Source organism: Vulpes vulpes, chromosome 4 (genome assembly GCF_048418805.1).
Source record: "Vulpes vulpes isolate BD-2025 chromosome 4, VulVul3, whole genome shotgun sequence".
Classification (NCBI taxonomy): domain Eukaryota; kingdom Metazoa; phylum Chordata; class Mammalia; order Carnivora; family Canidae; genus Vulpes; species Vulpes vulpes.
This window is the reverse complement of record NC_132783.1, coordinates 87,718,970-87,732,721: the sequence shown is the minus strand read 5'-3', so window position 1 is coordinate 87,732,721 and position 13,752 is coordinate 87,718,970. Positions and strand designations below refer to the sequence as shown.

The window sequence follows — 13,752 nt, the reverse complement described above, 5'->3', positions numbered from 1 at the left end:
CTGGGGCCTCAGGCAAGTCAGTCTAAGCCCTTCTGTGCCTCAGTTTCCCCACCTATAAAGGCCATAGCAGGTACTCTGCCCCTAACGATCTACAAGTGCTTCTGGCACACCTACTATGATCCAGGCACAGTGCAAGGCATAGGGGATGGTGGCAAGCAAAAACTAACCTGTTCCGCCCTCATAGGGCACTCTAGACATGCCCCCCACCCCATGGAGCACAGCGACCAGTGGGGTACACTGACATTGACCCAATACACACATGACCAAATGGCAAACGTCAACTGTGAGAAGTATTGGAAGAGAAGGTTCACGGTGGCATGAGGGAGATAACGGGGCGGGGGGGGGTGCTCGAGTTGAGGTATGAGGAGGAGGTGGTGTTATCTAAGTGAAGAGGCAAAAAGGACATTCCAGGAGAAAGGTCTCTGTCTTTGGTTAAAAGAACGAAGGAGCGTGGGCAAGATGACGCTAGACCAGAGCCTCCTCACCAGTGGCTTGGCAAGTTTTTGACAAGGTTGTAAGAAATACATTTTGCATGGTGACCGGGAACACAGAACATACCCATGTGTTCATATGTCTAATTACCTGCATACACCAATTTTAAAAGATGGGTTAAAAATTACTCTTGGGACACCTGGGTGGCTCAGGGGTTGAGGGTCTGTCTTCGGCTCAGGGGATGACCCCAGGGTCCTGGGGTCGAGTTCCACATCGCCTGCTTTTTCCTCTGCCTGTGTCTCTGCCTCTCTCTCTCTCTCTCTCTCTCTTTGTTTTTCATGAATAAACAAAATCTTTAAAAAAAAAAAAAAAGTTACTCTTGCCACCTTAAATGTGATCAGCTCTGAGAATTTCTATTTCTATTCTAGCCTGTCCTATTATTGCTTTAAGAAAATGCAGTTTACCAACCACTCTGTTGATTTCCCAGCCGCCTTGTGGGTCATGGCTGCAGGTTAAAATAAAAGAAAATTAAAATTAAGAAACTGAAAGAAAGGGAGACATTGTGCTTTGCGGGGCCCTGTGGGCTGCATTCAGGAGCTGTGCTTTTTCCCCACGAGTGACGGGAAGTCCCAGTTCTCTTCTGCGGGGCAAACTAAGGAGACTTGCATTTTGAAAAGGTCACCCTGGCTGCTGCCTGGAGGAGAGGGAGTGGAGGCAGAGAGACCAGAATCGAGGCTGCTACCATGGCGAGCCAAGAGACAGCAAGGCAGGGGATCTGTGGGTGGCTCAGAGGTTTAGCGCCTGCCTTCAGCCCAGGGTGTGATCCTGGAATCCCAGGATTGAGTCCCGCATCGGGGTCCCTGCATGGAGCCTGTTTCTCCCTCTGCCTGTGTCTCTGCCTCTCTCACGAATAAATAAACAAAATCTTCTTTAAAAAAAAGAGAGAGGGGATCCCTGGGTGGCGCAGCGGTTTGGCGCCTGCCTTTGGCCCAGGGCGCGATCCTGGAAACTCGGGATCGAATCCCACATCAGGCTCCCGGTGCATGGAGCCTGCTTCTCCCTCTGCCTGTGTCTCTGCCTCTCTCTCTCTCTCTCTCACTGTGTGCCTATCATAAATAAATAAAAATAAAAAATTAAAAAAAAAAAGAGAGAGAGAGATAGCACAGCGGCTTGGAGTTCAGTCTTGCAAAGCAAATGAGCTAATGGGTTTGAAACATTTCGTGCCAATTAAAAATATATGTATGTTTTATGAAAAGTCGCAAGGTGCAACCGCAAGATCTCCAAATATAGATTTGGGCAACAGCGCACAATCAGGTTTCCCAGCCGTACCATCTTGGGAGAATCACTTTGCCCCACTTGGTCTCAGTCTCATCCCTGTAAAATGGGTCCCAAGAGTTCGTTCCTTCTGGAGCCATTGCCAGGTTTGGGCACAATGGTGCGGATCCTCAGTCAAATCCCAGACCTGTAGCGAGAACCCAATAGATCACGGTTATTTAATACGAACAGAAATGTTAGAATGTATCAGCCATCCGTGTGCGCTCAGCGCCTGTTTGGTGTCAGGCATGGGGGACACGACGGAAGATAAAATCACAGAGCCCCTGCCCTGTGGCAACGCCTGGCCCAAGAGGAAATTTCCAGAGCCATGACCGATTTAGCCAGGTTGACCCTGAGCCTCGGTCTGTGACCGCGCCACACAGCTCACCTGATCCAGCTCTCCCATTTGCAGGCGAAGCAAAGGAGGCTGCAGCCCGCAAAGGCTCATTTTTAAACAGGTCGAATCTTCCTATGAGCATTTACCTGAGCTCAGTGCATTTCTGCAGGGAACTGTGCCAGGCCTGGTGGATCTGCTTGCCTGTGGGGTGGCTCTTGCACATCCAGCCTCCCACACTCGCCCCCTCCCTCTCGGAAGCTTCCACGGTGCAGATTTATGAAGAAGCCAGAGCAACAGCAGTCTGTGCAGCCGGAGCTGGCACCATGAGGTAGGCCGTGCATTCCCCGAAAGCCAAGCTGGAGCAGCAGATAGGGACGGTGGCCGGGGGCGCTCTGCTGGTGAGCACCACCGCCTCTCTTGGCACCTCTGAGCCCCAGTGAGGTGGCCACGGGCAGCTGCGCTCAGGTCCGTACTGCCCACCCCGCACTGGCTTCTGGACCCCCCGGCACCCATGCAGATGGGAGGTGCGTCCTCCCTTTAGCACCTTCACTGCAGTCAAGACTCACTGGCCCTGATTTCGGAGCCACGGGGCCCCTGACCATCAGCTGATTCTTCCAGAGCCTGCCAGGTCTTCATCCAACAAAACACTTTCTCCACTCCTTGGCCCACTGGAAGTGGGGGAATGACCCTCAGGTCTGCGTGGCTGGCTCTGCAGCCCTGTTCTGCCGTATCCACTCCTCCATATCTATGAGGAATGTCCCTCCTATGTCTCCAGATTCGTCTCTCTGGCCTATTTCTCATCTGTGTCTCTCAGTCTGGGCAGATCTCTCGGGCTCTGTCTGTCTCGGGGTGTTTCTCTCCACATCTCTGGCCTGCATGTCTGCAGATGTCTGGGAATGCTCCTCTTGGTTGTGTCGGGTGCCTCTCTCTCTCTCTCTCTCTCTCTCCTCTCTCCCTCTCTCTCTCTCTCTCTCTCTCTCTCTCTCTGCGTCTGGGGTCGCCTGTCACTTTCCTTTCCATGTTTGCCCGTCTCTGCCCACATCCTTCTTTGGCTTCGTGTCACTGAGAGAGCGTCTTTCTGGTACCTCCCTGGGGCGAGGGAGTAGGAGATGTCTCTTTCCTGGGCCTCAAAGCACCAGCCTTCTGGTTCTTAGAGTGAGCCAATCAGACTGCAAAAGTCACCTCTCCGCCAGCCGGCCCTCCAGCCCCCACCAACTCATACACAGACTCAACCACTTCCCTAAGCTTTATGCCAGCAAAAGGTCCAGGGGACCTCGACTCTGCTGGCAAGTTATCCCATCCACACTCCTCGCAGTCAAAATGCTAATTCTGTTGCCCTCCATTGGCCCTCAAATGCTCCTCCCACACTTCTCTGCTGTGTGACTTCCCACAAGTCACTTAACCTCTCTATGCCATCCCCACCCCCCACGCCCAGGGGTTATCTACACAGACTCATGCTGCCTTCTCAACTGATCCCTCCTGTAGAGGATAAACAGGACTAATCACTCTTGGAAGGTCTCTCTATTAAAGAAGAAAAACCTGAGTTTGCCAGTGTGTGAATCTCCATGTTGGGACAACAGCTGCACTCTCTGCATCAGGTGTGGGATCAGCCACTCTACCTGGAGGAGAACCAAGCTGTCTCCTCGCTCCTTACTAGGCAAGAGAGAAAGAGACCTGTTCCCTATGAGGCTGTTGCTCCATGAAAAATAAAACTAAATGCAGCCATAGGGAGCCCACTGACGGTGGGAAGATCTTATTTGATCACCCTGATGCTGTGCCTTTTCAAGGGTAGGAGGCAAATGCAAGTACTAGCTGGGACTAGGCCTCTACTGATTTTCAAACGTCCCCAACAAGGCTCACGAGACAGTGAGCAATGATGCGAATGGTTTGTCCGGGCAGGATTTCTGGGCAAGGGGGCCCGGACCGTGCAGCCTGCTGAGCTGCAGCGAGGTGTTTATAGACCCCACGCTCTGGATCAGGAGCTGCAGTGGGGCCAGAGACAGACAAGCTCCCTTCCTCCAGCCGCAGCAGGGAAAGCTTTTAGGTCACAGGCTCACACCAGACACTAACATATGGTGCTGCATTAGCCAACCTCCAGTGAGATAGGGTGCTGGTCGTCGCTCCCATTCTATAAATGGACAAGGTGAGGCCCAGCAAGGGTAAGTAACTGGCCCAGAGCCACCCAGTCACCCTGGGTAGTCTGGTTCCCCAGTCTTGCTCTTAACCTCCTGTGTAGTTCTAAAGACCAGAGGGTACAGAAGACCAGTGAGCCACTAAATTCCCCGCATGTGGTGCATGCACCTATCAGGACTTTTCAGGGATAAAGACAGGACCTCACTGTCCTCATGTTTTGGTTCTCCTAACCATGTTTTCTTCTTTGTGTCAAAACAGAGTTACCAACACTGTGGATAGTTTCACATGTTTATATTTCACAAATTAATGCCTTTAGTCCTCAAAGTGCAATGCAGTAAAAATTATACTTCTTCCAAGATAGTTAGTTACATTATTTACAAAGATGATTTGTGATTTCATAGTGCTCCACACAATGTGCGCTGGTGACATAAGCTAGAGCTGATCATTTCTTTTGGGGTGTTGCTTCGAGGTGACAAAAGTAACCTCTTTAGGGGGGTAGTATCCTAAGTTCGAGGTGGGAGCCATCCACCCAGGGCTGCTAGGTTCAAAGATGGAGGGAGGAGGCCGTGAGCCAAGGAATGGATTTCTGATGGACAGAAAGAACTGTGCAAGGTAATAAATGTGTTGTTTTAAGCCAAAAAGAAAGAGTCTAACCTGGACACTTCTCCTGAACCTGAGGCCCTTTTGCCCACCCCCACCTACCCCCCAGCTCCCTTAGGAGGTACTAAATATTAACAAGAACAGAAGTAGTGTGAGGAGGAGATGTGATCAATTCTCTCAGGGGTGAGAGTCAGGCACCAATCAGGATGGCTTCACAGAGGTAATGACCACCAAGCAGGGGTTCTGCAGGATGAGTGGCAACTCATGAAGCAGAAAAAAGGAGCAGGAGCATTTCACGTGGAGCGAAAAGCCTGTGTAAAGGCTCAGACTCAGTGAACAGTCTGTGTAGAAACACCATCCCAGGGCTCCGGGCTACCTGGATTCAAGTGCAGAGGAAAACTGTGGGTAACGGTGAAGATAAAGCCAGAAAGGTAGGTCCAGATCATGCAGGGGCTGCAGAGGTAAGACCTTCTCTGCAGGGAAGAGAAAGAAAGGGAAGAGCCTGGAGTTCATGTTCTTGGAGGAAGTTTCAAATATGCTGGAAATGTTTAGCCTGGAGATGAAAGAATTACAGCCTGGAAAGGCAAGAATGTGACAATGTCTATGGGACAACTTCCCCATGCTTGTCAAATCCTTTTACTCCACACCCCAGGCACAGGGTTTAGGACACACCTGGACATTAGGAAGTGACTGGTACAGCTTAGAGGTAAAGATGAATAACCAAAGGGGCCCGAGAGAGGAGTGGGCCACGGAGGTGAGAATGAATTCCCCATCACTAAAGGTATTTAGGCAGAAGCCAAGGGGCCACCTGGCAGAGATGCTAACAGGAGGTTCTAAGATCAGGTAAGAGCTGGACTAGTTAATTTCTGAGTTTTCTTCCAGCCCTAAAAATCTCAGATACTATTTTGTCTTGCATTAGAATAGATTCAAGACATTGCCTTTGGGGGGAAAATAGTAATCAAAATGTAAATACCATGGGAATAATAGATTTGGCCTAATTATCAGCGATTACTCAGAGTTTGTCATTATTTCCGTACAATATATCCCAAAGTTCCGGAAAACAAATCAAAGAAAGTACCACGGCCGGTGCCATTAATAGAAGCAAAACACTTCAAGACGAGAATTTAATTTACTGGGTGAGTTCTTGAGGCACGTTTTTGTTGATGAATATTTATAAAAGTGGGTTAGGCTGGACCTGGTAATGATTGCGAAAAATTTTAATGCTGTCCCCTCATTAATTTACTTTTAATGAATGACTTGGTAAAGCGTAACCATTTGTACGTAATGATTTCATTAATGGCTATGGCATAGGCAACCGTTTTTCACACGTTCGAATGTCACTTGAATAAAATGATACCTTAAATTATACAGTATAATAAAGTATGTTTGTTGAAACATGACAAGCTTCTGCCTCTTTGTACTTGGGCTCCAAGAATTCCTTGCATTTGGAATAGCAACAGTTTAATGGGACTACAGTGATGGATTTCTTCCATTTCTGAGGTTTCTCTCAAAACTAGTCCCTGGGCTTCCACCATGTGAACTCTGTACATGGAGACTTGGAGCCAGAGAACGCAGTGAGGTGAACCCCACCTAGCCCCCACCCCGACTTTCCTTCCCCCACCCTGGGGGCTCCCTTAACTGGACCTGAGCAGAGGCCCAGCCCGATTACCCTGCCTCAAGAGGACTCCTCGGGGCAGGACCAAGCCAAGGGTGAGGTCAGCCCAGGGCCGAGGCCGGCCTGGGGAGGAGCCAGGGGAGGAGCCAGGGGAGGGGGGGTTTGGCCGGGGGAGGAGCCAAGGGAGGGAGCAGCCTAGTGGGGGAGGGGCCCAGCGAGGGGGAGGAGCCAAGGGAGGGAGCAGCCCAAGAGGCGGGGGGGGGGGGGGCGGGGGGCCTGGCTGGGGGGGAGCCAGAGGGGGGAGCAGCCTAGTGGGGGGGGGGGGGGCAGTGAGGGGGAGGAGCCAAGGGAGGGAGCAGCCCAGGGGCGGGGGTGGGGGTGGGGCCTGGCTGGGGGAGGAGCCAGGGGAGGGAGCAGCCCGGGGGGTGGGGGGCGGCCTGGCTGGAGGAGGAGCCAGAGGGGGGGCAGCCTAGTGGGGGGGGGCCAGCGAGGGGGAGGAGCCAAGGGAGGGAGCAGCCCAAGAGGTGGGGGGGGCCTGGCTGGGGGAAGAGCCAGAGGGGGGAGCAGCCTAGTGGGGGGGGGCCCAGCGAGGGGGAGGAGCCAGAGGAGGGAGCAGCCCAGTGGGCGGGGCCTGGCTGGGGGAGGAGCCAGAGGGGGGAGCAGTCCAGTGGGCGGGGCCTGGCTGGGGGAGGAGCCAGAGGGGGGAGCAGCCCAGTGGGGGGGCCTGGCTGGGGGAGGAGCCAGAGGGGGGAGCAGCCCAGGGGTGGGGGGTCAGGGGGACCTGGCTGGGGGAGAAGCCAGAGGGGGGAGCAGCCCAGTGGGGGTGCCCAACGAGGGGGAGGAGCCAGAGGAGGGAGCAGCCCAGTGTGGAGGCCCGGCCAGGGGGAGGAGGCAGGGGAGGGGCAGCGTGTGGCCAGGGGTGGGGCCCACCAGGGGGAGGGAGCAGCCCAGGGGTGGAGCCCGGCCAGGGGAGGAGCCAGGGGAGGGGCGGGGCCTGGTAGGGGGCGGGGTCTGGGCCACCGCCTGGTCAGGGAAGAAGCACAAAAGATGTCCTGCTTGGATTCCTTTCTGCTCCTCCCGTTGTCTGGGTCTCACCTGCTGCCTCTCAGCGTTTTCCAGCTTTGGGCATAAGGGCTGCCATGACAACACACTTCCTTAAGCTTTTCTGAAACCGTTTTGAGAGAACACAGAGGCCTCATCCTATTTTAAATAGGTCCCCTTGACAAACAAACAAGAACAGAAAGGGAATCATAAATACAGAGAACAAATTGATGGTTGCCAGAGGGTGGGAGGATGGGCGAGACAGGTGAAGGAGGTTAAGAGGTACAAACTTTCTGTAATAAAATAATTAAATCACAGGGATGAAAAGTACAGCATAGGGAATATAGCCAATAAGATTGTAATAACGTTGTATGGTGACAGATGGTAACTATGCTTATCGTAGTGAGCACAGCATAATGTATAGAATTGTCGAATCACTGTGTTGTATACCTGAAACTAATATAACATGTATGTCAACTGTATTTCAATAAGAAATATATATTAACAGTGAGCTTCAAGAAAAAAATTCCAGGAAAAGTGCCATGACTGCTTATTGATGCATGCTCCAGAATAAAGACTGTATTAATATTGTTCAAAAAAATAGATCCCCAACTGCAAAGTGCTTATCTGGTTTGTAACAATCTTATTTGTCTGTTGTTTGTTTAGTGCAAGGGCCATGCCGCTGGTGCTCACAACGGAGTCTCCACCCCTGGAACATTAACAAATGACCAGAAAATACTTATTGGCAGAGACAGAGAAAGGAGGAGGAAGAAAGGAGGGAGAAAGACCAATTGAATGAGATCTGAAGCATAAAGCAAAGCAAGCCACCCGCCTCAAAAAGAAATGTCGAGATCAATGTCATTGGCTCTGTAGAGCAGCCACTTCCCTTCCCGTCACCCACCACCCCTCCCAGCAGGCCTATGCCCCTGCCCCGGGTCTCATCACCCCTGCTCCCCATAGTTACTTATTACCTCCTGGCATGAAAGTGCTCCTGGAAATGAATCAGGTGTTTGGACAACAATGAGAACAATATTCCTCAGCAGGTGTACGGTTATAGGAGCTTTTCAAAGTGTTTTCCTATCTCTGATCTCCTCAAATTCTTGCGGGCCCAGTCTCTCTCACAGGCTTGTTTCATCATTCCCGTTTTCTTCCAGGGGAAACCAACTCCATGGAACGAAATGCCGGCTCAAGGTCACAGAGCCAGGAAATGCCGAAGCTAAGAAGACTTCAACTCAGGTCCTGGATTATGTGGCCAAACAGCTTTTCATGTTTCTCAGGTCCTTAAGAGGATACCTCTCCCAAGGGTGTTTGCATCGTAAAAGAGAACTACAAAGACAGCGGAATGAATTGCAAACAGCAAAATGCCCTGTCAAAAGTATGTGCCCAGGGAAGAGGAGCGCTGGGGCTGGAGGGACAAGGTGGTCCCGGAAGACTCTCATCACACAGACACCCAATCTCAAACAGATCTGGGTCCATATCTCTTCCATTCCATTGACTAATAACCCTGCAATCTTGAGCTACTGGTTTCCATCTTTTGAGTCTTTCTCAATCGGTGAAATGGGGATGATAATCTCACCTCAAAAAATTTATGCCAGACTAGCATGCCTAGAAATTTGCACAGGTGACCAGCATAGATTAGCAGAATTACATGGAACGCCCCCTCCACAGTTGGCCCAGGCAGGAATCAGGCGCTGAATGGAGCCTGTCCTCATCCCCAGAACCCCTCCAGTCCTTGCTGTGTAGGGGAAGGGGTGGGGAAGATGGGACTGTGAGCCCAGACCTCATGCTCCAGACTCATCACTGCCCTGCGCTAGAGACTGGACTCAGGCTTCAGGATCCAGCCCAAATAGGAAGGGCGGGGGTTCCTCTGGCTACACTGCAGCCCTCATCTCTTCTGAGTCTTTCCCCACCTCCTCGGAAAAGATTTATGGAAAGATTAAGGGGCCTTTTTTTCAATATCTATTAATATTCATGGCAGTCTTCACAGCCATCTGCTTTTAACGATTTTGTTTGCAAAGACCTGAGATTAAAATATGGCCTGCTAGTGCTCTGAAGCATCTGAACTGAAGGCGATAAAACAAAGGCCTTTTCAGGAGCTCCGAGCTGGCCTGTCACTCTACCTGCAGCGGGGGAGACTAATGACTAGTGGGAAGGAGGGGCGGAGGAGGGGGCACCCAGACCTGGCTGAGATTAGATCCCGGGGCCAGTGCTCCCCCTCAGCTGGCAGGGTTAATTGGGGGGGAATGAAGGGGATGAGGAGCCCCAGCTCCCTCCCAACCACCTTGCACAGGGGCCCTGGCATGAAGGGGCTTGCATAGGGCAAGAGGAAGGCACTAGCTGCACCTCAGGGGAAACCCAGTGCTTTGAGGGCTCCCAGCCCTTGGGACTGCATACTAAAAAGAGGGCCGACAATGCCAGAAATGTCCCAGGGTCCAGAAAGGGCAGGGGGAGCCTTCACGGTGATGCCGTGACCCAAAGCCACCACCGTGGCACCCCTTTTATGCCTCCATGATGTGCACTTGGAAGCCCAGGGTCTTTGTCCAGATTTTCAGTCAGTTACTCTAGTACACTTCTGCCTTGGGTGGAACCCTCATTCTCCTGCCAATATCCTGGGGTGCCTTTGGCCAAGCTGGTGTCCCTCTCTTGACCTCATCTGGAAAGGGAGTTTTCAGTGAGGTCCCAGAAGGTGATTTGGGGACAAGGGGGGGGGGGGGGCAGGCTAGTACATGTGGCAGTGCAGACAGTGCTCTGCACAACCCCAGGGGCACCTGTCCTAGCCTCTGCAGCAGCCCCGAGCCTCCTACCAGAGCTCATCTGACTACAAGCACCTGCTGTCAGAAAACCAACAGAATCCAGTCACTTCTCCCATCAGACAGGCCCCTCCCTTTTCTGGCTCCCCTAGATTCTAGGTTCCATGCTCCCCAGCCACCTCCAGGGGGGCAAACGCCTGGGTCTCCTCGTGCCTGCCCAGCCTCCCCCTCCTGCCAACAGGGCTGCCACCGCGTCTGAGTCAAACTTGCCGTCCCAGGCTCCCACCCTCGGGGAGTGGAAAGGCACCATCTGTATCTACCCTGGGCCTCTGGGGGCCAAGACCCCACACGCAAATACCAGGGAACCCTGCCTTGCAGCTCTGCTGCAGGAAAGAAATATTTTACAACAGGACCCCCAACCAAGGCTCCCACCTGACTGCATCAGGCCAAAGGGAAATGATTCGGTCTGAAATCTCCCAGGTTTGGGAAATCTTCCTTTCACTTCCACGCCCCTAGAGCTGCTTATGATTCTAGAGTAGGGCAGCCTTCCCTAAAGGCAGCAGACTCCACCCGCTGTGGCTGCCCGTGGCCCACCCACGTATGAATGCTGTTACCTGCTGGACCCTCAAGCCCCAAGCGAGGGAGAGAGGTGGCCGGCCACACCATATCCCTTCTCCGAGGACCACCGGGCACCCACTGTCCTGGGAAGGAGTGGGTCAAGCCTTGCCCACTGTGGGACCTCACCTAGCCTGTCCCTGGCTTTCCTGATGTAACCTCAGTGGCCTCAGCTTCTACAGGAAAACTCTACCCCCTCAGGGGCTGTCACCGTCAGGCCCTGCCTACCTTTCTAGAACCTTCTCCTACCTAATCCTCCTCCTGCTACCCCCACACTATCGTCCAGTCACGCCCAATGCCCGGCATTCATGGCGTGTGATGCTGTTCTCCCCGCCTGGGATGTGTGCTCCTTATTTTCTTCCAAACTTCAAGGCTCCCAACTCAAACATCACCTCCTCTGTGAAGCCATCCCCTAAACACCAGGCCAGCTCAGCAGCTCCACACCCGTAAAGAGCAGCTAGCATGTGGGGGAACCCTTCTCCCGCATTATCTCATGGAGTCCTCACATCCCTTTACAGGATGTCCTACAACTGTCCCCATGTCACAGACCAGGGCATCGCAGCACAGAGGCAAGTGCTCGCCCGAGCTCACAGAGCCACCGTACGCTACTGCCGGGTCCCAAACCCCGGTGTTCTGGCCCCCGAGCCTGAGCGCCGGCCCTGCTGCTCCACGTGCAAGTCTCCCCCAAGCACAGCCTGTCGCATGCCTGAACCCCAGTGCTGCGCACGGGGCCTGACACGATGGGGTGCACGCAGCAGGTGCTCGGGTGGGAGTCTGTGAAGGAGTGTGAATGTGGGGCTCTGAATGGGGCATGGGAGAGGGGTGTGTCGCAGGGACTGTGAGTGTGAACATATGTGATGCTGCGGTATGACGTGCGAAGGCGTGCGCTGCGTGTGGGGGGGTGTGCACGTGGGGGATCGTGTGAAGGAGTCCGTGCAGTGGCATGCACGGCATGGGAAGGCCTCAGCGTGTGAGAGAGGATCCATGCGTGTGTGTACAGCGCGTGTGTGAGAGCAAGGGTGGGGGGGGGCGGGAGTGCAAGAGCAAGTGTGTGTGTGCACAGGCAGCCTCAGACACTCCCCGGGCCCCGCACGGGTGGGTAGAGGCCTGATCTCAGCTGCATGAATAGTTAAAGCCCTTAAACTGTGCCTCTTCATCACTGATATTTTTACAAAGTTGTCACAGAGAAATATCATTTTTCTTCCTCCTTTATTTCATTTTCTTTGGGATATAGTAATTAACAAAAGCCGTTAGATGCCAGCAAAACTGTTTCTTTTGAAGTTTCTACATGGCTGTCACCCGGGAGATAAAGGCAGATTATTCAATCTTGACATTATAATTGTGGATGTGCCAGATAAAAGCCTGGATGAGACACTTCACAGCCCCACTCAGAGGGGAGGATGAGATCACCAGGAGGGAGCCGTCCCGAAGCTGCGAGGGCAGGAGGACTGGCGGGACGGGTGCCACCGCCAGGGGCAGGGGGCGGCCGGCCACAGGGCTGGCCTCTTTCATTCTGAGTCGGACTGTCCCCAAATCACACGATGTCAGGCGGAAAGGGAGCATCTTCCATACTGAGGTGAGACAACCCAGAAGTCAGGAGCTAAGCTGCAGAGCCCCATAGCTCTCCCTCCCGGGGCTCCTCTGCTCAGCTCATTCCCCCTTGACCTGCAGGACGCTCCATGCCCGCTGGATCAGTGCCCAGCTCCCCAGTGGTGAGTCTGGGTCTTCCCAGTGGCGACATCTCCAGCATCTGGCACCAAGCGGGGTGCACGGGTGGCCGCCCAGGGAAGGATCCCCGGGCTCTGGTCCTGACCTGCACTCTTGCGCCATGGGCCTGGGTGTTGAAGGCAGGTATAAGGGTGCAGGCAAAGTCACGTGCCTGCTTGGAGCCCACCCAGGCCTTCTCTCAGGCCGCCGGGCAGCAATGCCAGCTTGTTGCCAAGAGGGCGTACCGACCAGGGGCTGGGCCGGGCAGGGCCAGAAGAGGCCCCAGTGTGAAGAGCAAGAGGCCAGCTGTTTAGGGGAGGCAGATGGACCAGAATCCATATGCCCTGGAGAACATGTTTGCTCTGAAGAGTAAAGGTTCCTAAAATACAAGGGCTGATAGTATCGGATTTCCCAGGTCCATTCTGAACCAAGTCACAACCCTGAAATTCAGCTTACCCAAACCAGTCACGCACCGGTGCTCTCCACACTCCACCCAGCCCACAGACAAGCCGTCACTGTGTTAAGTAATAATAATAATCATAATCATAATATTAACTGTATCAGTCAGAGTCCAACCAAGAACCTATAAACCCCTCCAGGTATTTAAAGCAGAGGCAATTTAATAGAAACACAGGACATGACATATCAGCAAGGCTACGCAGAGATTAGCAACAGCAACAAGCCCCCCAGGGACAAAGGCAGGAGGTATCACCAGAGCCCAGAGGCCTCAGTGACCCAGCCGGCCTGGAACTCCAACTGGTGCCAGAGACACGGGCCTCGCCAGAGATGATGCCCAAGGCAGGGAGATAAGGGAAACACCAGGCTTAGCCCTGCCTCCCAGCCACTCACCTTCCTGTCAACATCCAGAACCCGCACCTCTGACAACTCAAGGCACCCAAGCCAGGACCCTTAAGGGGAGACCCCCCTAAGACACAGAGCAAAACAGCGGCAGCAGCGGCAGGGCGAGAAGGGGCTCTGAGAGCAAATTAACCCAAGGGCCGACCCCCTTGCCAACGTTACAAACCCTTGAGCTGGGCATCCAGCTTGTCCTGGAAAGGGCAACGTGGGGCCTGCTCTCCCAGGTGACCGTGAACATCCAGAGGTGACAGAGGCTGTCCCCTTCAGAAGGGACATGCTCCTGGCCAGTCTCCACTGTTCCCACCGGACCTGCCCGATGTGTTAATGGTACCAGGAAGGCTTTCAATTTG

General features: G+C 53.5%; 1 long non-coding RNA gene across 2 annotated transcripts in view; it reads right to left on the bottom strand.

Annotated features, from left to right (window-relative positions):
- LOC112928397 (uncharacterized) overlaps positions 1 to 13,752 on the bottom strand; it is a 54,126-nt gene that overhangs the window by 14,904 nt on the left and 25,470 nt on the right. For both annotated transcript variants that reach the window (XR_012001130.1, XR_003236730.2), the window contains one exon: positions 1,762 to 1,894. This is a non-coding gene — a long non-coding RNA (uncharacterized lncRNA). The remainder of the gene's footprint in view (positions 1 to 1,761; positions 1,895 to 13,752) is intronic.